The following is a 24,820-nucleotide window of genomic DNA, read 5'->3' on the forward strand; positions in this document are numbered from 1 at the left end:
GCTTCCTCCTTGTGAATAACTTTGGAACTGCTCACCGGATTTTGCTCACAGGAAGTGGGAAAAAAAAAAAACAAAAAAAAAAACAAGACAGCTAGAGTGCTGACCTTGCGAGGACGAATTAATACGACTAGAGCGCTGACTTTTACTGGAATTGTAGAACATAGCAAGGACATGAGACAATGTTATAATATATAATAACTATAGTTTAATTAATATTTTATATAGTTAGTTTTCTTCATTTCAGTACACATTTTTTCCCATTATGTCTCATCATTCTCCCCTCAGTATGTCCCAACCTCCCCAATTTTTATCAGAACGTGGTGAACCAATTTTGCCATGGAAGAAATGGATAAACTTATTTGACTCATATTTGATTGGTATTGGTGGTGAAAAGTTCTCACCGGCAAGGAAACAAGGAATTTTACTGCACAATTTGGGAATTGAGGGACGTAATATTTATGATAGTCTTGATCTTATAAACATTGGCACTGCTGAAGGTGAACCAAGAGATATCTATGAGATGTCTCTCATGATGCTTAAGAAGCATTTTGATGGGCGCATCAATGTTGTTATGGAAAGGCACAAATTTTTCAAGAGATCTCAAGCAAAGGATCAGAGGGTTGCTAATTATATTGCGTCACTTAAAACATTAGCTCAGACATGTGATTTTGCGAATTTAACTGAATCTCTGATACGGGACCAATTGGTGCGTTGTAAAAACAATCCCAGAGTTCAAGAAAAGTAATTGGCTAAGAATCCTACTTTAAAAGAAGCAATTATAATTGCTGAAAGCATTGAACATGCCATTCTTTGGGTCAAGGAGATAAAAGATGTGAGTCTGACTACAGGTTCTCATATAGACTCTGGATACACGGCTATGTCAGCTACAGTTTCAACTTTTGATGATGTTTGTGGGAATAAGTTAGTACATAGAGTTACAGAGAAAATGAAAGCTAGCAATGATGTACAGAAAGACTCTAAGTTCAGATGTTTTAAGTGTGGTAATGTTGGTCATTTGGCAAACAATCCCAAGTGTTTTGCAAGAAATGTTAATTGTAGGAAATGTGGGAAGAAAGGACACTTAGCGAAAGTTTGCAGAAGTTCTAGGATAAATATGGTGGGAGAACCTACTGATAGTCAACAAATTGTATTGTGTATTAATAATACGTACACTGGAGATTTGCAATCTAATGGGTGTGCAGAGGATAAACTGGTCATGCCGAAATGTGATATTGACATTGGGGAGAAAACTGTTGCAGTGCTTGCTGATTCGGGATCCCCGTTTACACTGATTGGTGATAATAATTGGGAAATAATTTTTGGAAATGATAACATCAAATTGATTCCACCCGATATTTCTCCTGTTGGTTATGGGGGACAAACAATTGATTTATTTGGCTACTCCATAATGTCAATTAAATTTTAAGGGAGAGAGACTGTGGGTAAGATTTATGTAGCCAAGCGTGGCAACAATCTTTTGGGGTGGCGTCATCAGAGAGATTTGGGAATAATTTTAAATCCAAACGCCCCTGACCAAGTTCTTTCTGTTTCCAGTGTGAGTGATGATGCAGGATTTGTCAGTGAGTTTCCTGAAGTTTTCAATGACAAATTAGGTTTACTAAGGAATTTTAAACATAAGATTATTTTGAAAGCAGGTGCTAAGCCAATTGTGTATAAAGTAAGGAAGGTTCCTCATTTGATGTTACAACCATTGCAAGAGGAACTTAATAGATTGTTGAGATTAGAGGTCATAGAGGAAATTGAAGCTTCTGAATGGTTGGCCCCTATAGTTTTGGTCCCCAAAGACAATGGAGAAAAAATAAGGTTATGTGTTGACCTCAGGGGTCTTAATCAGTCTATATGGGTAGATCGTCAACCATTACCAAATATTAGTGAGACTTTGACTATGCTGACTAATGCCAAAGTGTTCAGTGTTATGGACTTATCAGCAGCATATCATCAAGTCATGCTTCATGAAGAGTCAAGACACCTTACCTCTTTTGTTACTCCTTTGGGTGCGTTCAGATTTCTCAGGATGCCGTTTGGGCTAGCCTCAGCTGCGGCTTGTTTCCAGAGGGTTATGAGAGAAGTACTTAAAGGTCTTGATTCAATCTTGTTTTTTCAAGATGATATTTTGGTGTATGGTGAAGACTCTGCAAAGCATGATGTGGTTTTAAGATCTGTTCTTGAGAGACTAAAAAATAATGGTTTGACATTGAAGAGGGAAAAGTGCACGTTCAGAGTAAATGCTGTCTCATTTCTTGGTCACACTATTTCTGGGGATGGCATAAAACCCAAATTGGAATTGGCCAGATCAATTCTGTCTGCACCAACACCTACTGATAAGGACCAAGTAAGGTCATTCCTTGGTCTTGCTGAATACTACTCGAAGTTTGTTAGAAATTTTGCAAGTGTGATTCAACCTTTAAGAGTAATTTTAAAAAAAGGAGTGCGTTTTGAGTGGTCCCCAGAATGTGATGAAGCATTTAAATCAGTGAAAGATGACATTGGTAAAATGCCCACTTTGGGTCATTTTGATGTCAAACGCAAGACCATTTTGTCTACTGATGCCAGTCTAAAGGGTCTGGGTGGCGTACTCTCTCAATTGGTTGATGGTGAGGAGAGAGTGGTAGCGTTTGCTTCGCGTTCTCTTAAGGGAGCAGAGGAACGATATTCTGTAATAGAGCGTGAAGCACTGGCTTGCACTTGGGCAATAAACCACTTCAAGTTTTATTTGTGGGGTTTACCATTTACTCTCAGAAGTGACCATAGACCTTTGGTACAATTGTTTGCATGTAGAAATAATGAGAACACCACACCTAGGATTAAACGTTGGGTTGAAGGTTTGTGGGATTTCAATTTTTCATTGGAGTATTATCCGGGGAAGAAAAATATTCCTGCGGATTTTCTTTCTAGATTATCGGTATTGGATCCAGGCATGATTGAGCACCCTCCAATATTGTGGGTTAAAGAGACTGCTCTTGATGCAGGAGAATGGAGTGAAGAATGTGATAAGGATGTTGTCCGTGGTACAGTAATGAACTATGTGGTGCATGGGTGGCCGTGTTTGAATGAATGTTTAATTGATGTTGGAGCGTTCTGGAGTGTTAAGGATGGACTTAGTATCATAGAGGGTAATCTGTATAGAGGAGATAGATTAGTCCCACCTGTAGGATTGCATAAAAAATTGATCAATTTGGCCCATGATGGACATTTGGGTAGGAACCTTACAAAATCTAGTATTAGGGAACGATATTGGTGGCCGGGATTGGACAAGCAAGTTGAAGCTGTAGTAAGGGATTGTTTCCAATGTGACAGTAATGACAAATCTAAAGTAGTGCGAACTGCTCCTTTGTCTCCTATATCTGTTCCAGATGAGCCATGGGTCAAATTAGGTTTAGACTTGGTTGGACCTTTTGAGTTATTACCGCCTGGTGAGAGATTTGTAATTGTTCTCGTCGATTACACCTCTAAATGGGTTACTGCTAGTTGTGTGAGTTCCATCACCACAAAAAATGTAATTGAGTTTTTAACTGAAGTATTTGCATGTGAGGGTATTCCCAAAGTTGTTATTACGGATAATGGTGTGCAATTCACTTCTTTGGAAATGAGGAATTTCCTTAATGATTTGGCAATTTCTCATCATCGAACTGCATTATATGCCCCTCAAGCCAATGGATTAGTGGAGAAGATGAATCAATTAGTGAGAGCGAGTGCCCAAGTGGCCCTTGAACATAGGATGCCTTTGAAAGTTGTTCTGAGAGAGAAGTTATGGGCTCATAGAAACACACCTAATGTTATCACAGGAATGTCTCCTTTCCGCATTTTGAAGGGTAGATTGGCGGGTTCCAAATTGAATCCTTCTTGGTTACATTCTGGATTGAAAAATCTGAAAGAGTCAACTATTTTTAAATCTGTTCGTGCCAGAGTAGTTGAGAATCAAAATAGGTACAAGAAGAGGTTTGATGAAAGGAAGTGTGTAAAACAAGGGTATTGGTCTGAAGGGGATTAGGTGTTTATTAAAAAACCAGTCTGGTGCCATAAAGATGTTTCTAAATTTGTAGGGCCTAAGAGAATTATGGAAATAAGGAAAAATGTAGTGGTACTTGAGGATGGTGAAGTGTGGAGTATGTCTCGCTTAGCCAAGTGTTCTAACGGGAAGGAATTGAGTAACACGCTATCTAATTCAGAGATGAGTGAGAATTTAAGGAGGAGTGTAAGGAACAGAATTTATCCGAAGCATCTATCAGACTTTGTGAAATAAATTGGGAAAGTCATATTTTGCTTGCGTACATGATTAGAATTTGTTTAATTGTTTTTTTGTTTTTATATATTTCTTTTCTTAATTGATACAATGTTGAATTAATCATCTTATCATTTCTGATATGTATATATGTTGTATTATAGTTATTTTGCAATGTTATTTTGTTATATTTGTGAATTGTAAGGGGTAAGATGTGTTATGGCTTCATGTACACTATGATGTCATATGGTTCTTGGGGGAAGTGAGATGGAGTTGGAATCCTATGACCAAGGGATTCCATGGGAGACGGTTGGAGATGAGCAAGAGACGAGGAGGAAAATGTAAAGTGCGACGGACCTATCCAGTGGATGTCGATGTATTACTTGAAGTTAATTTATTATAATAAAGATATTAGAAGTAAAACTTGGCAGTATGCTTCATCATAAATGCCTCCTCTCATCCAGGTAGGTGAATACCACCTGAACAGCTCAACCAAATTAAAAAAGTTGAATGCTCATAATAAAAGATTTCTCTGGAAATTATTTAAAAACTCGACTGTGTCTTTTGAAACATAATAGTTTCTACATCCACAGTTAATGTTACTTACATGTTTCAGCCGAAGGCATACTGCCCATATGGGGCACGCAGCTTTCTTCATGGTATGAACTCCCTGCCTATTAACCTCTCACACTAAAGGAGTCCATGGAATAAGGAGGCTTAAGGGTCTACTACCTAACTGAGCTCAATTACGTCGTCTACAAATTATGATGTTAGGTAGAGGGTAGAGTCCTCTTTTTTAATGGGTCCCATTTGACATTTTGTTCAGCTAGACATATGTTGACCATGACCCATAGGCCTATAGGATTGAATTGGAGGTAGAGCAATGTCAGCCTCACAATAGGCCTCAATATTTACTCCACTAGCCTTGACTATGAGAATTCATCTGGAGAAATTAAATTGGGAAAATATTCTGCATTGCAAGATTTTGGGTGCTATGATACTAATCTTTGTTTGCTACAACAATAAACAGGCTTTAATAAATATTGTACCTCAGATCACATGAAGGGTTGGGACTTGCCTGATGAGGATACCTGCTGAGGATGAAGCAAGAAACAAGCTACTTTACTGCTTATGATGTGGCACTGGGAAAAGTTCCTGATTTGTACAATGATTTCTTGTAAGGTTGCTTCTGGAAACTGCCTTAGTAGTATTTGTACACCACAATGCATTTCTGTTACAAATAGGAGTGAAACTCACCAGATACAGCGGCCTGCTCACTTGACCTTATGTTTGTGGATGATGTGGTTGTTTGTCTTTGATCATCTCACTTCAACAAGAGGTGAATAATTTATTATTGCTCTGGCTAGTCAGCTGTGGTGCTGCAGCAATCATGCCAGCTTTAGAAGTTCATAATCTCTGAAGGAAACACAAGGCACCAGGGAGAATGAGATGAATGGTGTTACACAGAAGGCTTTTCTTCTCAAACCAGCTATCCCAATTAAGTGCCATTGCCCTGAAGAAAAAGGCCTAAATCTATTACTGTTATATCTGGCATCGTTAGAGTGGTTCCCCTAACTTTTTACCTTCAGACCTCTTGTTTTTTCTGACTTTGTTTTTGCTGGCCTTAGGATTCTGTGCACTTTACCAGTGCTGACCAGTGCCAAAATGCTTGTGCTCTTTCCCTGAAATATGGTAATATTGGCTTATCTCAAATTGGCATATTTATTTACTTATAAGCCCCTACTAAAGTGCATTTAATGGGCCCAGGGCTAGTAAATTAAGTGCTACCAGTGGGCCTGCAGCACTGATTGTGCCACCCACTTAAGCAGTCCTTTAAACATGACTCAGGCCTGCCACTGCAGAACCTATGTGTGCAGTTCTGGTCTGCCATGACGACCTGGCAAACTACCTCTTTTTTGCCAGGCCCACACCTTTCTTTTTAATACACAATAAGTCACCCGTAAGGTAGGCCGTAGGCCTTCCCAAGGGCATGGTGGAGTGTATTTAAAAAGTTGGACATATACTTTTAAGTTTTACATGTCCAGGTAGTGAAAAAACCTTAACTTCGTTTTGCACTACTGCAAGGCCTATCTCTTCCATAGGATAACATTGGAGTTGCCTTATAACCTTTTATAGGTATAACTTCCAATTGGGAAGGGATCGCATTTCCAAGTTCGATGTCTCTGGGATCGTAATTTAAAATCACAACGTATGGTGAAGTTGGATTTTAAATAGCAATTCTTAAAATACCACTTTCAGAAAGTTGGCATTTTATTACTTGAGCCATGTGGTCCTGCTGCCTGTCTCTTCGTGCCTGGAGTGGGGTGACAGCTGGGTTTTGTGTATTCCTCCTAGACAGCACACACAATGGGAGCTTAGGTGTGACCTGATGGGCCTTGATGGGCGATCCTGGACAGGATGGGAGTGAGGAGCCGGGCACAGACTCACTTACACCTAAATAGGCTGTGCCCTGTCCACAAATCAAGGGCTGCATAACCCCCTGTAGTGAGTCTGGAGCCAGGTCAGGGCGGCCATGGACTCTGTGCACTTCCAAGGCATGTCTTTGAAATCTCCCCCACTTCAAAGACCCAACTGGGCATAAGTACTGGACCTCTGACACCACCACTTCAGCACCCTTCTGGACCTGTGGATAGTCTGCCAGGAAGGACTGCTGTGCCTCTGAAGGACTGCAATCCAGCTGGACACCTGTTTTATAGTGCTGACCTGCTGCCCTCTTGCCTAGGAGAGAGAAGGACTGAACCTGCATCTCTCCAACCCAGAACCCAAAGTGACTTCAAGGGCTAGTTGGCTTGCCACTTAATCTGAAATCTCAGGGACATAAAACATTTCTAACTACCCTGCTTCTGCACCTGGACTCTGCCATCTGTGAGTCTTCCCTGTGAAGTGGTGCCATCCCAGTCATGGACCCTTGGAAGTAGGCCTCAGGGCTTGTTCCAACAGAACTGATGCATCCTCTGCCGTGGTTGCAAAATTGATGGGTAGCCCATAGAGCAGGGTGCTATGTAAGTAAAGGGCAGGACATGTACTATTACGATTTACATGTTTTGGTAATGAAAAAACTCCCAAGGCCGTTTTTAATTACTGTGAAGCCTGCTCCCCTCATTAGACCAGCATTGGGAATTCCTTAATATACTTTTAAGCTGTAATTCCCAATCAGAAAGAAGTAGTTACATCATGTTTCATATCAATCGAATAGTAATGATAAATCCTCTTTCCAGGTAAAATTTAATTTATTATATTTATAAATGCCACTTTTAAAAAGGGGCATTGCTCTGCTCTCACTGCTCTGTGTGCCTGACAGCCTGTCCCCAATTCACGTCTGGTTAGGGTGACAGCTTCATTTGTGCATTCCCTCTAGACACCCAAACCACAGGACACTCAACTGCATCTCCATTCATCTGTATACTGATGGGTCTTCCTGGACTGGAGGGTAGCTCACACCTACACTTCAAGAGGGAGGTGCCTATCCCCACACAATAGGCTGATTAACCCCTACTGATAGTCTGGAGCTAGGACTGGATTGAAAGCAGGACCTGTGCACTTCAAAAGGATACGTTGAATTCATTCCCCCCCCTCTGCTGGAATAAAGGTTGCTGTGCTGAAAGGATTTCCACCTGGCTGTGCCTAACTGTTCCCAGGATCTGCTGCCTTTCTTTGCTGCACTGCCCTGATTCCTGCTGACCTCTGCTATGAGAAAAGGAGCTAGGAACTACCCTATAGTGACTTCAGGGGTTTGATTGGCTTGCCTCCTGACTAACTGGCTGGAGCCAGAATGCAGCGCATGATTGCCATCCCAGCTCCGCTTTGGGAGAAGTGAATAGTTCCCTCCAAGGTCTTCCTTGCGAGTCTGGACCTTTGTTGCAGTCTGCACATAATGAGGCCTTCTGATTGATGTGATTAACTCCAACACACTGGGTGCACCTTTGCCGATTTCCATGGGCACTGCTGACAGAGGTGCCACACCCAGTTGCCCAGGCAACTACCAAGCACGGTACGTGACTGCACCTTGCCTACCCTGTGAGCCGCACTTGAACCCAACTCCACTCTTAGGGGCAGTGACTGCATCTAACCAGGTTCTGCATTGTTCCTGCCCATTATCACAGTATTTGTATTTGGGAACTTACCGAGTGCATTTCGACCAGAGGTATCAAAGTGCTATGCCGGTAATAATAGGCTGCTGCTAATCCAGAAGTCTAAAGTCAGAATAACCAAGTTTTTACTTGCTTACGGAAAGGCAGCAAAAGAGGAATATCTCTGAATATAAGTGGAAAAGAATTCCGTAGTCTTGTAGCGACTGTTGAAAATGCTCTATCCCCCCATTTAGCTTTATTTGTCATTGAAGAACGTGCAAGCTTAAGATCAGATGATCTTAACGGGCGGCTACGAGTATACCACTTAATTGTTGCATGTAAGTATCGGGAGCCTTGAGGGTGGAGGGCCTTGTGAGCCATACAGAGTGCCTTGAAAATTATGCGCTTCTTATTTGGCAGCCAGTGTAACTCCTTCATGCCCTCCTTGGCCGATGCAAACTTGGCTAACCCAAGTACTAACCGCACACCCTGATTCTGAATGAGTTGTAGCTTGTTCAGAAATACTTGATTAATATTAAGGTAGAGGGCATTACAGAAGTCTTGCCTAGACACAATAAGAGCCAGCACTACCGTTGCTCTGAGTTCCTGAGGGATAAATAGGAGAACTTTCTTTAACATCTTGATGAGCCAAATGCAGGTATTGGTGACTCTATTCACCTGGGTGTCAAAAGTGTTTATTTGTGTGCTTATTTGCTTAACTTGGTCCCAACATTGTTGCATGGTTCTCGTCACCCTTGGAAAGCATACACTTTATTCCTAAATATGGTACTACCTGATGGCATCACGATTGACTTACAAGAAGTACATCGACTTCTGGGAAAGCAATATTTTAACACATTATCCAAATTACTGTAAAGACTCTAAGACAAGTCCAGCTGAAAGCACTGCATTTGATGGCTTGAAAAGTGAATAACTCCTATTCTACTGACGGGATTTTTGCCATTTTTGTCTCATTCAACTCTATTGTCTCAATTTTTTTAAACCTGTGTGGTGTCCTTGTTGTGGTGTTTTCATTGGATTTGTATGTGTGTGTTGCACATATACCTTACACATTGCCTCTTAAGTTAAGCCTAACTGCTCTGCGCAAAGCTACCAGAGGGAGAGCGCAGGTTAATTTAGGGTGTGTATCTGACTTACCCTGACTAGGATTGTGACCCCTATTTGGACAGGGTGAGTACCTCTGCAAACTGGAGACACAATTTCTGACACTTATCCTGACAAGAATTGTGGTTGTTGCTTGACCAGAGCTCACACCCCAGTCAACCAACCAGCCCAATGTCTCACTTTGGTAATCAGTGGTGAGGATAGGAATTGTGTTTGTTCAGTGCAATGCAGTGTTATACAGATGGAGATGGAGTAGAAGCTGGAGATGGCCAAGCTCAAAATGAAGAAAAAGAGGCGGGCCATATAGGAAAGGAAACTGGTCAAGGAGGGGAAAATTACCTTGGAGCGTTTTGCTCATGCGAGGAACTTTAAGGGGCTGGACATCAAGGCCAGGCAGGCAGAGTGTAGCAGTGGTGGTGGCAGTTTTCTACAGTGACCTCTGGAGACAAGACTGCCCATATTCCTAAATGTCTAGTGCCTGACATTGTTGTGGGAGATGACATTGACAGGTGGTTTGAGGCTTATGAGATTGCCCTACAAATGCACAAGATACCTGAGTGGGATTGCGGGGGTAATCTGTGGAGGCATAATCCTAGCCAGGAGAGGGACACCCTACTGGCCCTGGAGAAGGGGGGACAGAATGAGATATCCCCCATGAAGGAGGCCCTTATCAGAAATTATGGTCTGACCCCAGAAGAGTTTAAGCAGAAGTTTATAGACAATCAGAAGCTAGCTCAACAGGCGTAGATGGATTATGTTGATTCCTTTTGCAAGGCACTGGATGGCTGAGTGAAGGGCAGTGAAGTAAAGGATTTCCAGGGGCTGTAGAATTTGATTGCAAAAGAGCACATGCTGAGTCTTTGTTTTGCAAATCTGTGCACCACTTGATTGACAGTAAGCTCTCTGACCCCAGCGTGCTTGCTAAGGAGGCGAACTGCTGAATGAGCACCAGAGTGCAGAAAAAGGTAGCCGGGGAGGTCACCACAAGGGTGGGCAGGGACCCATCAGAAGAAGGAGGGTTTATAAAATAAAAGCTAGTTGTTCTCTAAAGGGCCCCAATCTAGTTCCTTGGATCAGCACTCCCATCCCCCAAATGGGAAGAAGAAACAATTGTCCCTGACAGTAAGTCTTCAAGGAAAACTCCCCCTAAGTGTTATGAGTGTCAACAGGAAGGGTACTTCAAGGGGGATGCCAAGTATCCCAAGCAGGCACAGCCTCCCCACCAGTGGGCAGTCACTCGGGCTGGCTAGTGTAGCACTTGGGGGGCAGATTGTCCCAGATAGCGTTGGGAACAGGGTAGAGGTTACTCTAGTGTCCCTGGGTGACAGAGTGATGGTATAGAAGACCCTCATCTGTAGCAACATTAACAAGTCTAGGCAGTGGGTCACCATTAATAGCAAAGGGTGGAGGCTCTGAGAGATGCTGGAGACAGCATGCCAACCGTCAGAAGCCACCTGTTGACCTCAGAGCATGTAGTCCCTAATGTATTCACTGAGTTGTTGCAGCTGACAGCCGTGAGAATCACCATCCAGTGACACAGGTTCTCTTAGAATGGAGGGGGCTTCCAGGCTCCTTGAGGTTAGTTGCAAGTCCATCCATGCTTGTGGATTGTCTACTTGGCAATGACCTGGAGCAAACCACCTGGAAAGAGGTGAAGCTCAGATCCCACTTACAGATGTTGGGGTTGTCTGAGTGGGTGTGACTACCCCGAAAGGGTAGTCAGAAGCACCTGAAGCCTGAAAGAATGGCCCAGGAGATGGCCCAGGAGCCTGTGAAGAAATGCAAGTGCATGGGGTATGGGAAACCTGTTCCTGAAACTCCCACAGTGTGGGAGGGGTCTGTCCCTGAAAGAGAAACCCAAGAGCCTACAGGGAAGATGTGGCCAAACTGGGGAACCTACCTGAGCTGACCAACTGGCAGAAGGAAGGGAGTCCCACCTGGGAGGAGTTCTGCAGAGTGCAGAGGGAAGGCCATACTCTTGTGGCCTATGACAGCAGGCCGAGGCTCAGGCAGCTGGCAACATCTCTGGTGACCACCTGATTTACTGGGAGAATGGTCTCCTGTATAGCAAGCCTAATGTACCTGAATCTGGTGCAACCCGTGTTTTGGTGGTTCCCAGTGCTACATGGCCCTTCTACTGGAGCTGGCTCATGATGTAACCCTGGGAGGCCATTTGGGTCAGAACAAGGCCTTTGTCAGGCTTGGTACTCACTTTTATTGGCTTCAAATAAGGAAGACCTCAGATGTGTTCTGCAGGTCTTATCCTACCTGCCAGACCTGTGGCAAGTCAGGAGTGAAGTGTAAGGCTTCCCAGCAACACTTTCCTGTTGTTGGCACCCCCTTTGCCCTGTTGTGGGCATCAACATTTTTGGGCCTCAGGACCCCTAGACGGCCATGGGCAACAGGTTCATCCTGGTCTTGGTGGACCATGCCAACTGGTACCCTCTGGCTATCCCTCTGAAAATGGTGACTGCACCTACCTCTCAGTTTGGTGAAGGAGGTCTGGGAGCAAGCCTGTTGCCCTCCCAGGATGTGGTCAGCTAAATGCTGGGATTCTGCAACCAGAGAGCAGGCTTCTGGAAAAAGGCCTAGGAGAATCTGGAATCCAGCACTGAGGACATAAAACAGTTATATGACCAGAATGCCACTCTACTTGGATTTCAGCCTGGTCAAAAAGTGTTGGTGATGGAGCCCTTGGAGATCAGGGCCCTTCAATACCAGTGGTCTTGGTCTGGGCCTTATGAGGTGAAGGAGCGTAAGAAAGATGTCACCTATGTGGTGGACCTCAAGGCTCCAAGGAACCCCTTGAGGGTCCTTCATGTCAATCACCTGAAACCCCACTTCGAGAGGTCTGAGCTAACCACGCTCCTAGTCACTGATGATGGCATGGAAGAGGAGAGTGAACCTCTCCCTGACCTCCTTTCTTCAAAAGAGCAGGGAGGGTCAGTGGAGGATGTCATTCTTTTACTGTTGTGCCACAAATCCCGGCGGCGCGGTCTGGTCGGGTCGTGGCAGGGGCTGCAATCCATTTTGCGGGCTGTGGGCCTGCTGCGCCCCCTTTTTCTGACCTCACGCCACTGTGACGAGGACAGTAGCCCAGACGTGGGCTTCGGTTCTCAATGCGCATTTCTCACGGTGTGCTGAAAATACGTGAAGGCCCTCGGGCCCCACTCCTCTGCCTCTTACTTACCTGGGGTTTCCTCTTGGGCTTTCCCTTTCTCTTTTTCGTTCTTCTCTTCTTGTGGGAAGCCATTTTTCTGCTATCCCATTATGCCTTTCCATTCTCTGGTTCCCTGCATGCACCTGTTTCCCTTCTTCCTATTGCATTTTTCCTATCTGGTTCTATTACTTTTTCCCAATCCAAGATGGCTGTTTTTCCTTTTCCTGTTCATCACTTCTTGTTCAGGGGTGTATAGGGCCTTGATTTATTTTCGCCTTGCGTGGAAACACTGCTCTGTGGTGATTACTCTCCTGCTGGTTTTCCCTGCGCTTGTCCTGGTTTAAGATTCTGCTTTTTCCTGATGTCTTCCTTTCTTCCAGGGAGTTCCCATCTGGAGTTTTTTTCCCTACAGGGTTTTTCTTCAGGGACTCCTTCTGGAGGGCACGGACTGTATTGGCGTATACTGTCAACAGCACTGTGGCAACCGGAAAGGGTCACCCCTACCTCAGCCAGAGCCGGACCTGCAAGAACCGAGGCCGCACCCCATCCCCCTCTGGTCTGGATGGTAAGCTAAAGCCAAAGTTTGACAGATTGCAACGCCAAAAACTCTGGTCGTGGTCTAGCATCATGGAGGACCCCTCGACGGTCCAGCTCTAGCCTGGGCAACTCCTCTGGTAACCTCCAACGATTCCAGACTGTCTAATTTCCCCACCTTCATTGCTGCCTTCAAGCAAATGTTTGAACATCCTGGACTTGAAACTTCTGCAGAAGAAGCCGTATGCGACATCCAACATCTTACAATACATCACACGATTTAGACAACTGGCAGCAGAAACCTCTTGGGTGGAACGTACTCTTGTCACTCTTTATCGAAGGGGACTTAATGAGGAGATCAAAGATGAATTAGTACATTCTGCAAGAGTAGAGAATCTTCAGAGTCTGATGGACTTAACTCTTGCCATAGAATATTGTCTTCACGAACGCAGAATGGAAAAGAAGAAGAGTCGTATGCCATCCTCTGCAAGTACACATGCACCACCTCATTGTTATGAAGAAACACGTCCTGAAACTAAAGGAACTTTGGAGGAAGAACCAATGCAAATTGACATGGCTCGTGGACCTTTATCAGCTAGTGAACGTGAAACCAGACGCAGGAAGGGACGATGCCCCTCATTACAAACCTGGTGGTCGCTGTTAAAGCGGCGGTAATACCGCCAACAGGTCGGCGGTAAAAAAATGGGGTTATGACCACGGCAGAAACCGCCAACACAGACAGCCACTTTAACACTCAGACCACCATGGCGGTAGCAACCAACACAGCGGCGGTCACCGCCAACAGACAGGCGGAAGACAATGTACCGCCCACCCCATTACAACCCACCAATCCGCCAGCTTTTCCGGGACGGTACCAACGCCATCAAAAGCAGGGTGAAAACAGTCTTTGGAAGGGAAACCACTCACCGCTTGACACTCAACGAAGAACCAGGACACCATTGAGCCCGAGCTGCAGGTCCTGCCGATGCTGGTCTACCTCCTCATACACGAGGAATATCAAAGGCGGCGGCGATGACCATGGTGAATACTGCACCTAGCACACGGGGAGGGAGGAAAAAGAGAGTGGCACGCAACATGCAACACCCCCACCCCCACCCTCACCCACAACACCATACACACAAACACATGTAACAACAATACATTTACACCCGTTACCCCCTGGAAGACTGCAAGGACAAAAGGAATTGAGTGAAATAAGTGATATTTTTAAAATATGCAGATATACATAACGAATAGAAAAACAGTATATACAAAAATGTACAATATGTACAGAAGGCCGTACATTGTCCTTTGCAAATGTCAGTGGCCCACTGGGCCAAAAATCATGGGCGAACCCCACACTTGACTCCTGCCTCAATACGGAGAGAACACTGCAGGGGCATCAGGTCAAAAACACACAGGCACCTCAAGGGGAAGGGGGAGCACCTCAGCCGGAAGATGGAATAATGCCACTGCTCCTCGAGGGGGCTCCATGCCCACTGCTAGGTCCTGGGGAGTGCAAAGCCACAGTCTCTCAAGTGGGTGGTTTGCCCACTGCTTGGTCCTGGGGAGTGCAAAGCCACAGTCTGAAGTCTCTCAAGTGGATGGCTTCTCCACTGGTTCTGGAGGGGGCTCTGTGCCCAGTGCGCTTCATCCTGCCGAGGATAGGGTGAGTGGATGCATGTCTCCACTAGTTCTGGAGGGGGCTTTGGGCCCAGTGTGCTTCATCCTGCAGAGGATAGGGTGAGTGGATGTATTTCTCCACTGGTTCTGGAGGGGGCTTTGTGCCCAGTGATGCAGCACTTGGGGTGTGGCAGTTCACATTCCCTCACCTGGGTGTCTGTGGCACAAGTTTTGCATGGACGAGGTAGCATGATACTCCATGGAGGCAGGGCCACACTCCATCCTGAGGCGACTAAGGCTGCAAACTGGTGGTAGTGCCGGTGCTGGTGGGGGTGCTTCCAGTGGTGGTGGGAGGCTCCAGGCCGTCTCCTGCAGCCTCGGACGGACGCACACTGGGGCTGCTGCTGCTGGTAGTGGTCCTACTGTCAGCGGTGCTGGTGGCGGTGCTTGAGGCGGGGATGCTGGCGGTGCTGGCTGTGCTGCAGGTGCTGGTGCTGCCAGTGGTGGAGGGAGGCACCAGCCCGTCTCCTGCAGCCTCGGACGGCTGCCCACTGGGGATGCTGCTGCTGACAGTAGTGGTGGCAGCAGCAGGGCAGGTGGCGGTGCAGGTGGTGGTGCTTGTGGTGGGGCTTGTGGCGGTGCTATCCGCGGTACAGGTGGCGGGGCTGTCGGTTCTGATGGTGGGCACCAGGCCCTCACCTGGAGCCTCCGAGGCCTGAAGTGCCTTGCCTTGGCTTTTCTGCCCCTTCCTCACCTTGGCAGATGCTGCTGGGACCTTGGCTCTGGCAGCTGGAGTTTTGGAGGAGGCCTTACTGGGTGGGTCATGCTCCTTGGCCTTGCTGCATGCTTGCCCCTTCTTCACCTTGGCAGGTGGTGGAATGGTTTGGTCCTTTGCAGAGGTCGATGGCACACTGCCTGGCCTGACGGGTGCACCCCTTTGATCCTCTGGGAGTTGCAGGTACCACAGTGGACTCCGACTTGGTGGCTGAGGTGCTGGCCTGGGAAACACGCTGAGGGGCTGCTGGGAGGGCGGTGTTGGTGGGGGGGTGGCGGCTGTACCTGTTGTTGGGGTGGGCACAGAGGTGTCCGCCACTGCCAGGGAGCTTCCATCGGAGGAGGAGTCGCTGTCTGTGGTCTCCCCTCCTGTCCCTGTTGCGGTGCTCCCATCGCCCTCCGTCCCACTGGTACCCTCACCCTCGGTGGATTCGGCCTCCAGGGCCATGTGGGATGCAGCTCCCTCCGTTGCCGGTGACTCTGCTCCTCTGCCAGATGATGCTAATGCATACAAGGACAGGGTGACAAAACAAAAAGGGGGGGGAAGAGACAGAGGATACACGTGGTCAATTTGTTTTGGAAATCATTTGTTTTCTCCACACAAAATAAACCAATCAACTTGGATCAATTACGACGCCTTTTGTAATCTTGTCCACCTGAACTTACTGCATTTATGATATTTGGACTTTAAATACAGACTTTATTCAGTGGGACTTTACCACTTTCCTTTGTCAATTTACCTGGCAAAGTTCCCACACGAACTTAATGAACTAGGCAATTCATACAGGAAGTTAGTGCCTTTGGATCCCCTCCATCTCCTGGAGTTTGTTTTGTTACAGGTCAAAGCAGCACTTGCAGTGTAGGTCCTCTCCTGTTGAAGATCAGGTAGCAAGTGAGTGAATAGATAGAAAATGGCGGTCACGTCTGCGGCGGTGCATACCTTCACCGCCGGCGTACATCGCCATTGGCTCCTGGAACCCATAGGGCCCAATAATAACCAATGCAAAGTTGCGCAGCGGTTATCAACCGCCTACCGCGACGGCGCACAACGCCAGCGCAATTACCTAATTTCCACTTGTCCCTTCTCACAGGTCAGGCTGCCACCATTTCAGGGGGGCACAGGGCATGGCACCTAACTGCGTCACAGCAGACATTGGCACATTAACTGACTCTCGAGTTCACATACTGTTTCTGTAAAATAAATAAATCAACATTAGTGCAATAGATGTGGGAATATGACCCTCTGCTCACTGTTCTCTTTCATAGGCTTCAACCGCTGCGGCAGAATATGAGATGGCGGCATCTATCAGGGGCGTACAGACCCCTGGTGGACCTTGTGACTATGGAGGACAGACACATTATCCTAACATACAGACTTGATCGTGCCACAATACAAGAACTATGTGCCCAATTGGAGCCAGTCCTGATGTCAGCTATCTGCCAGCCCACAGGAATCCCCCTCTAGTGCAGATCCTGTCAGTGCTCCATTTCCTGGTAAGTGGTTCCTTCCAAACAACAGTGGCCATGGCATCAGGGATGCCTCAGCCAATGCTCTCTAACGTGTTGACCAGAGTGTTGCCCTGCTGAAACACATGTGCAGCTGCATCGTGTTCCCCCAGGTGGAGGATTTGGCCACAGTGAAGGCTGAGTTTTATGCCCTGGGACATATCCCCAACATCATTGGTGCCACTGATGGTACACATGTGGCATTTGTCCCCCCCACAGAGAAATGAACAGGTTTACAGGAATAGAAAAAGCTATCACTCGATGAATGTGCAGATGTGTTTGGCGGACCAGTACATCTCCTATTTGAATGCCAAATATCATGGCTCTGTGCATGATGCCTTTATAGTGAGGAATAGCAGCATCCCACATGTGATGGGCCAACCCCAGAGGCACCCAGTATATGTTGTTGTCTTGGCATGGGATTGTCCCTAAGGGTAGGTGTGTGTCGAACAGTTTTCCCTCGATATTTGCAGGTGACTCTGGTTACCCCAACCTCTCATGGCTACTGACCCCAGTGAGGAATATGTGACAGAACAACTAGGTCCTAAACAACTATAGCCTAAACCACTACTGCTAAACAACTAAAAAGTATCTACAACTAAGTACTGAACAACTACTGTCTAAACAACAATTGTGCCTGAATAACAATTTCCTGAACAACTAATATATATATATATATATATATATATATATATATATATATATATACATTCTAAACAACTAATAAACCATAAAAACCAAAAAGAAAACCTTACCTTACAATTAGTTGTTCAGGCAATTGTTATTCAGGCACAATTGTTGTTTAGACAGTAGTTGTTCAGTACTTAGTTGTAGAGACATTTTAGTTGTTTAGCAGAAGTGGTTCAGGCAAGTAGTGGTTTAGACCTAGTTGTTCAGGATGTTTCCTCCCAGTGAGGAATGCCAGGACATGGGCAGAGGAACCTTACAATGAGACACATGGGCGTACAAGGAGGATCATTGAAAGGACCTTCGGCCTCCTGGAGGGCAAGGTTCCGGTGCCTCCATCTGACAGGTGGATCCCTGTACTACTCACCAAAGAAGGTGTGCCAGAGCATCGTTGCATGTTGCATGTTGCACAACCTGGCCTTGAGATGCCAGGTGCCTTTTCTGCAGGAGGATGTGCCTGGAGATGGTCTTGTGGCAGCGGTGGAGCCTGTGGACAGTGAGGAAGAGGAGGTAGAGGAAGAAGATGTGGACAACAGAACAAATATAATACAGCAGTACTTCCAGTGACACACAGGTAAGACACTGTAACTCCACTTTATATTTCAGTTATCTGATGACATTGTACAAGGCAGCCTCTTTCCCTATGTCTATGGCCACTGACTGTGCCCTTTGGAATCTCTATTTTCAGATCTCTGTGACCCATTCTGGCTCCTGCTATATGTACTGCTGCCCACCAAAGTTCATCCTGTAGTATATTTCACTGTACATTTGCGTTGCAATGCTTTGATAATGTTGTACTAATACATTTGTGAATCATTAGACTGACTCCAGATTGGTATTTCTTTCAAGGGTGTTTATTTAGGTGCTTGTTGGACCTGGCCCTTTTACAGGGTCATTCCCCAGACTTTTTGCTTTTTGCCTCCTTATTTTTCTGACCTTTGTTGGCTGACGTTTTGACTCTGAGCACTTTCTCACTGCTAACCAGTGCTAAAGTGCATGTGCTCTCTCTTACAAATTTGGTATGATTGGATTATACCTGATTGGCATACTTAATTTACCTATAAGTCCCTTGTAAAGTGGTATCCCTATACCCAGGGCTTGTAAATTAAATGCTACTAATGGGCCTGCCGCGCTGCTTGCGCCACCCACTGAAGTAGCCTGTCAAACCTATCTAAGGCCTGCTAGCGCAGTTTCCTGCCACAGGGACCTGGAATATAAATTTACTTGCCAGGCCCAGAACTCCCCTTTTACTACATGTAAGTCACCCCTAAGGTACGCCCTAGCTAGCCCTTTGGGCAGGGTGCCATGCATGTAGAAGGCAGGACATGTGCCATGTTGCATGGCCTGTCCTGGTAGTGACAAACAGCCTAACTTGGTGTCTCACTGCTGTGAGTGCTGCCTCCTCATAGGATTGCATTGGAGATGCCCTGCCTTATGTGTAAGGGGTATTGTCTGATTTATGAGGGGTAGCGTAGGCATGTTTAGTATGGTTGTAAAGTGGTGAGAAATGCTGCTTACTGGTGTAGGTATATTTTTTATTACTATCACAGAAATGCTACTTCTAGAAAGTGCGTATTTATCTGTGCTTATAACTTTGGTGTTTTGCAGCTTGTCTCCATTCAATGTCTGGGCAGACTGACAGTTGGGGCTTTGTGCATACTTCTCAGACAGCCTGAACACAGGGAGGGTGGAGGTGACACAGAGGTGCATCTACATATTGTAAAGCCTTCCTGGGCTGAGAGAAGGCAGAGGCGGGGCACACCTGCATTTGTAAAGACTGTGCCCTGGCCTCACACAATAGGGTCGTTAACTGATATTTGGAGCCTGTGCTGAAAGGAGAGAGGGGGTACTCCCAGAACCAGTTGTAACTGGCTGGAACCTCCTCTCCCTACCATTGTAAAACACTGTAAGAACCGACTATAAGTACAGGGGAATTTTCCCCACAATTTGAACATTCTTGGAACTTGAAACTGGACACAGAACACTGATGAATGGACCGACCAGGAAACCACCTTGGACTGCTGCTGTTGTGCTGACATGTGACCTGCCTGGTCACTAGGAGGAACTGCCACCATCTGCACCCCTTGTGCTGGCATGTAGCTGGGCCCACCAGCCCTGTGCTCCTTCTTGTTTTGGTTGCTCCCAGGTGCCGGGTGCTGTGGCCCCTCACCTCTGCCAACCCTTCTACAGACTTTGCCCACAGCGCTATCCAAAGGGCGCTCTTTTTGTTGCTAAAGAAAAATCACCGCCGCAGCCCAGGCTTCTGATTTGACCTAGTGCTGTGTGAAGTGCTTTATTTGGAGCCCCTGCGCTTTAATAAGCGCTCCTCTGACGAACAGATCACCGCCGTGACCCAGGGGTCGTATTTGCAACCAGCGCGAGGATAGCACTGTTCTTCGTGCCCCCGGGGCACCCAAAAATACCAAGACTGGAGCGAGTACGCTCCAACCGTGCCCCCGGGGCGAAGCGCGCTTTTTGATGCGCCCCCGGGGCACAGGCAGGCACCACCCTTGGTGCCTGCCCCACGGAACAGCCCAGGTCGGGCTTAGTAGCGGCACGCGCACCGGATCGGGTGCGACCGCATCAGAGAGCAGGTAGGAAGCCTTATCGGAGGCCCCTGCTCCTCCCTCTCTCCTGTCTGGCAGCCGCGCTGTGGACAAGGGCGCCTGCCTCCCTCGGAGCAGGACGCGGGGAGGGAAGGGAGTTCCCTTGCCCCGGTCTTTGCACTAGGGGCACGATCGCCCCCACCACTCAGTCCTTGTGGCTTTTGCCCCCCCCCTTTCGGAAGAGGGACATGAGAGGCTCAGGTGGCCCCACCAGGATCACGGGTCCCCAGAGGGGCCCGTTCTAAACACAAGAAAGAGGGTGCTGATCACCCCTCCCCCAAAGAGCACCGCGTGGCCCCCGTTTTTTGCGCATAGGAGCACCGGGGGCCCCCATGCTCAACTACTAGGCACTGGAAGTGCCTCTTCAACCAGAAAACAGGTACTCTTTAGGAAATCTAGGCTCTAGGAGCCTAATACAGACTTGTGGATGTTTTCCATTTCCTACCTGTTTACGGTTTCTACATATATGTGCTAAGGTTCCTTTTATGGGCAGGTCTAGCTGATATGTATTTATATGACTTGTGGTATATTCTCAAATGTTCCTTTTATGGGTATTTAGGAATTGTTCATGACAAGTGCATATATCTTTTACTATAATTCCTGACTACTGCTTATGTTGCAGAATCCTGAGTACTTACGTGTTCTAATGTGATAACTGCATATTCTTCCTTCTATTATCGGATGGCCGTAACTTGTGTAACATTCTGACAACTGCTAAGGTAGCAGGTATTACTTACATGTAACGTTGGTCTAATTATGTTTTGTGCAATACAGATTATTTTTACATAGCTCAGTGTTGTGTTTACTTTGTGGTGTACATTTTGCGTCACATGTGTTGTGTGTGTTGTGCAAACGCTTTACAGATTGCCTCCAGGTTAAGCCTGACTGCTCGTGCCAAGCTACCAAGGGGGTGAGCAGGGGTTATCTCGGATGTGTAACTCCCTAGCCCTGACTAGAGTGGGTTAGTTCTGCCTGGCTGAGGTGCATACCCTAGCCAACCAGAAACCCCATTTCTAACAGTGCTCATAAGTATAGGGGTATGTGCAAGGGGCTGGGGTGATGGTGGAGGAAAGTCCATGGTAGAGTCCAGTCTCTTGGTATCACAGGTGCATTGTCCAAGGGGGCATAGGAAGGGGAGCAATGGCAGTTCAAGGTGGACAGGGTAACAGAGTGGGACAGAAGGGTGACCGTCAGGAGAGTCCTATTTCTTGGCAGGGGTCTTGGCAATGTTCTCTGGCTTCTGCCTGATCGCAGGGACTGTTTGCAGGGTGGTTCTCCTTCTGCAGGGGGTGGGGTGCTGGTGGCCTGTTGTTCCAGTGGCGGTACTCCTGTCCACCAGCGCCAGTGGAGGTGGATGGCTGTTCCTTGGTTTGGCTAGTGTCAGGTGCCCGTTGTTGTGCCACTGCCTCCCTCATGGTCTTGCCCATGTCAGCCAGCACCCCTGCAATGGTGACCAGGATGGTCCCTCCTGCAGCCGCTGGGTCTCCTGTACCTTGGCCAGTAGCTGGTCAAGCGTCTCCTGGGCATGGTGGTATGCTCCCAGGATGTTGGAGAGTGCCTTGTGGAGAGTGGGTTCCCTGGGCCTGTCCTCCCCCTGTCGCACAGCAGTCCTCCCAGCTTGCCTGTTGTTCTGTGTCTCTGTCCCCTGAACCGTGTGCCCACTGCCACTGACCCCAGGTCCCTGATCGTCCTGGGTTTGTGGGGTTGCCTGGGGGTCCCTGTAGTGGTGGACACACTGCTGATTAACGTGTCCTGGGGACAGTGGCATGGGCCCGCTGGGTGGGTGTTGTGCTGGTGTTTCCTGAGGGGGGAGGTTCTGTTGTGGGTTGGGACTGTGGCTGGGTACCCGACTGTCCAGTGGTCACTGATGGGCCAGGTTGGTCATCGTGATCCAGGTGTGCAGAGCTGCTGTTGTCACAGTGGGCCTCTTCTGTGGGGGGACTGGATGTAGCTGGCACCTCCTCTCCGGTGACGTTGAGTATGGGTCCTGTTGGGAATGCAAATGCATTGTTAATGTATCTGCGTGGGCCATATTGTGCCTGAGTGTGTTTCCCTTTATGATTGTGATTTCCCTGTCAGCTTGGCCTTGTGTGATTGGTGATTTTGTGGGCTGGGTGAGTCCTTCTACTGGGCATGCTGGGGTGATGGGTGTCCATGCAGGTCTGTGATGGGTGTCCATGCATTGTTGTTGCATGCAGGGCTTGGTATTGGGATTGGTGGGTTTTGATGGTGGGGTATATGTGAAATGGTGGAGTGATGGGGGTGAGGGTAGGGGTATGAGTTTGTGATGGCATGCAGGTAGGGTGGGGGGGGGATAAAGTAGTTAAGATTTGACTTACCAGAGTCCAGTCCTCCTGCTACTCCTGCGAGTCCCTCAGGATGCATTAATTCCAAGACTTGCTCCTCCCATGTTGTTAGTTGTGGGGGAGGAGGTGGGGGTCCACCGGCAGGCCTCTGTACAGCTATCTGGTGTCTTGCAACCACGAAACACACCTTCCCCCCGTAGGTCATTCCACCTCTTCCTGGTGTCATCCCCGCTTCTTGGATGCTGCCCCACAGCGTTGACCCTGTCCACGATCCTCCGCCATAGCTCCATTTTCCTTGCAATGGACTTCTGCTGCACCTGTGATCCGAATAGCTGTGTCCCTACCCGGATGATTTCCTCCACCATGACCCTTAGCTCCTCCTCAGAAAACCTGGGGTGTCTCTGGGGTGCCATGCATGTGGTGTGAGTGATATGTGTGAGGATGTGTGGGGTGATGTGTTGTGGTGTATGCTGTAATGTGCGTGAATGGTGCATGGGTGATGGTGTTCTATGCCTCTGATTGAGTGGGTGCTCCTGGCTTGTCTCTCTCTGCTTGCTATCTTTTTTTTTCGCTGTAAAGGGTTGTGGGTAATGTGGGTGTGTGTTTTATATTTGATTGGGTGTGTGGGTGTGGTGTGTGTATGTGTGTCAGGTGTGTATAGTTTGAATTGTCCAATGTAGTGTAGTTTTGTTAGTGTGTGTGTATTTTGAGCCCGGCGCCAATGTGCCAATGGTTTACCGCGATTAAAAGACCGCTGCTGTGATTTGTGATACTGTGGACGTATTCCTGTTGCCGTAACGGTGTGGGTTTTGCTATCGCCAGTTTATCACATTTTTTTGGGCTGGCAGACTTGTCTGGGTGTCTGTATAGTGGCGGAATTATCAGTGTGGGTCATAATACCCGTGGCAGAATACCGCTGCTGTCATGGTATGTTGGAGGCCGTCAGCACGGTGGTAGGTGGCCTTTACCGCCAGTGTTATAATGAGGGCCTTGTCTTTATTGTGGTGCTTCTGGTCATCTAATTCATGCTTGTCCTATTCGCCCGACGAGATCCTTGGGAAACGCCAATTCCCATCCTCTGTGAGAAGGGGGAGGACGGGATATTTTGAAATACCTTCCATCTGTTCTTGCCGGGAAGAAACAACAGCGCTGTTCCTTCTACCTATCTCCCTTCTATTATCGGATGGCCGTGAAGAAAAAGCTTTAACCTTGTTGAATTGTGGAGCCAGTGGAATCTACTTAGATGAAACATGGGCTCTGGAAAGGAAGATCGCTCGGGTATCTAAGGATATACCAGAACAAGTCCATACAGTAGATGGTTCCCTTTTAGCTTCTGGTCCTGTTACTAATATCACACCTACCTTATGTTTACAATTCGGAAAGCATCAGGAATATGTTTCTTTTGATTTGATCTCTTCACCGAATCACAATATGATTCTAGGTATTCCATGGCTCACCTGGCACAACCGTTACATCAACTGGGAAACCAGGACCATATCTCTACCCTCCCAATTCTACCAACAACATTGTTACTCAGCAGGAACATTTTGGTCCCCGAAGAAAATGGTGTCAAATAAAATAAACTGTTCCATCAACCTCCTTCAAGAAGTGCCCTGTCATTATCTGGAGTATGCTGACGTTTTTCAAAAACCTGATAAACCTATACTTCCACCTCATAGAGAATATGATTGTGCCATTCCTATAGAATCTAATGCAGTAGTCCCCTTTGGGAGAACCTATTCTCTTACTGAGCCTGAGAAGAAGATCCTCAAAGAATACCTGGAAGAGAATATACAGAGCGGTCTGATTGTGCCTTCTTCTTCTCCCGCAGGCCCCCCCCCCTCTTTTTCGTGCCCAAGAAGATGAAAGACTTGCGCCCCTGCATAGACTTTCGAGGATTAAATAAAATTACCACAAAAGATCGCTACCCGTTGCCCCTCATCAAGGATATTCTAGAAGCAGTCCGAGGAGCCAAGAGATTTACCAAATTAGATCTTAGGGGAGCCTATCATCTTTTAAGGATAAAATAGGGTGATGAATGGAAGACAACCTTCAGAACCCCTTTTCACCATTTTGAATATCGGGTGATGCCCTTCGGACTTACCAATGCTCCCTTTATATTTCAGAGATTTATGGACGGCATCTTTCCTGACCTACCAAACAGT

General features: G+C 47.0%; 1 protein-coding gene across 2 annotated transcripts in view; it reads right to left on the reverse strand.

Annotated features, from left to right (window-relative positions):
- CHGB (chromogranin B) overlaps nt 1-24,820 on the reverse strand; it is a 300,313-nt gene that overhangs the window by 28,332 nt on the left and 247,161 nt on the right. The gene's annotated exons all lie outside the window — the stretch shown is intronic.

This window comes from Pleurodeles waltl, chromosome 5 (genome assembly GCF_031143425.1).
Source record: "Pleurodeles waltl isolate 20211129_DDA chromosome 5, aPleWal1.hap1.20221129, whole genome shotgun sequence".
Classification (NCBI taxonomy): Eukaryota; Metazoa; Chordata; class Amphibia; order Caudata; family Salamandridae; genus Pleurodeles; species Pleurodeles waltl.